Raw genomic sequence first — 1,686 nt, 5'->3', positions numbered from 1 at the left:
GCCTGGAGCAAAGCAAGTGTCCTTCCTTCCCTCAGAACCGGTCCCTGACGCCCAGACCTAAAGATGTGAATAAACCCCCCAGCGACACCGTTACGCAGTGGAGACAAGTATTTTGGGGCGTTTTTATTTTCTTGCAACGTCGACCTTCCTTCAGAGCCGACGGCAATTCTTTAGTCCTTGGCGGAGGTACTCAGGAAGAATTTATGTGGATTTTTTTTTCTCAAAGAGCTGTTGGTACAGATTGTAAATAACAGCTCGTGTGTTCAGGGAAGTGGCTCGTGGCCTTGTCAGTCACGCAGCCCTTGTAAAGTCTCCCAGCACCTACTGGTGCAGAAAGCTGTACTTGTGCACATGTGTACGTGCATACGTGTGTGCTGATGCACGTCCGTGCAAATGCACACATGCCTGTGCGCATGCACATATATGTGTGTGCACATGTCTGGCTGGATGTGTGCACTGATGCATATATACACATGCGTGCTCGTTCCGTATGTATGGATTGTGCATGCGGTACATGTTTATGAGCATGTGCAGTGTGTACGAATGTGTGTTTGGTGCGATGATGATGATAGGTGATAGATAGGTGATAGATGATAGATAGATAGATAGATAGATACTTTTCAAAAGCTTTTAATCCACAAAGAGCTGATCAGAAGCCTGAGAAATTGAAGCTTGGAGCTCAGTTCTCCTCCAATGTGGAGACATTGCCAACAGCATTGCCCAGCAGTGACGGTCCCCAAACGGGCAGGAACCGCCCATGGGCACTGGGACACCTCCCCGGACACTCTGCAGGTCCCGCCACAGGCCACAGGCCCCTACTCAGGTGTGCTGCAAAGACATGGAGAGCTGGCTGTGTCCCTCCTTGCTCTGTCCCCCTCGCTGGCAGGAAAGAAAACCAGAAGAGCAGAAGACAGCGGGAAACAGCTCCCAGGTCGGGAGCCTCGAGAGGCGAAGTAAATCGAGCTCTGCCTTGTTCTCTTGTAGACAAAGCCATCTCCTCTCTAACCCCCAGGAAGCCCCACATTCCCGCAGAAGACAAAGAGGCCGTGTGGCCCCGAGGGGCTCCCTCGTCTCTCCCGATCTTTCCATTCCAGTCACTCAAAAGCGGGCCAGACTCCGCCTCTGCCCCCTCTGCTCCTGCCTTGTCCCGTCCTGACCCTTCGAGGTGTCTCCCTCAGGGGCCTGGCCAGGCCTCCAGAGAGTCTTCTTCCACCATGGTGCTGGACTCTTCTCCTGCTTTGCTTTCTGGGAGCTCCTCTTGCTGATCCCTTTTGGACGCCTCCACCTGTTCCTTATCTGTCCCATTCGTGACTTTTTGCTTCCGCTCTCGACCCCCTTATAGTTCATTCTCCATACAGCAGTCAGGGCCACGTTGTCCAAACAGATCTCAGATGTGGCCAGTATCCTTCTCAAACCCCCGCTGCCTCCCTTCGTCTAGGGGACAAGACCTAAAGCCCTCCCCAGGCTCCCCGTGCCATCAATGACCTGGCCCTGGCTGTGTCTCCCCTCACTCCTTAGCTGTCACCTTCCATCCACTGCTCCAGGCAGACCGGCCTTCTCACTGCTCCTTAAGTACGTCCAGCTTGGGCCCTGCCTGGGGTCTTGCCTCGCAGTCCCTCTGCCCCAGCTCCTTCTCCCTTGGACAGTCACGTGGCTCCCCACACCCCACATGACTCCCCTCTCTGC

The sequence above is a fragment of the Pteropus vampyrus genome, unplaced genomic scaffold, assembly GCF_000151845.1.
Source record: "Pteropus vampyrus isolate Shadow unplaced genomic scaffold, Pvam_2.0 Scaffold60, whole genome shotgun sequence".
In the NCBI taxonomy this organism is placed as follows: Eukaryota; Metazoa; Chordata; class Mammalia; order Chiroptera; family Pteropodidae; genus Pteropus; species Pteropus vampyrus.
This window is presented reverse-complemented; position numbering follows the sequence as displayed.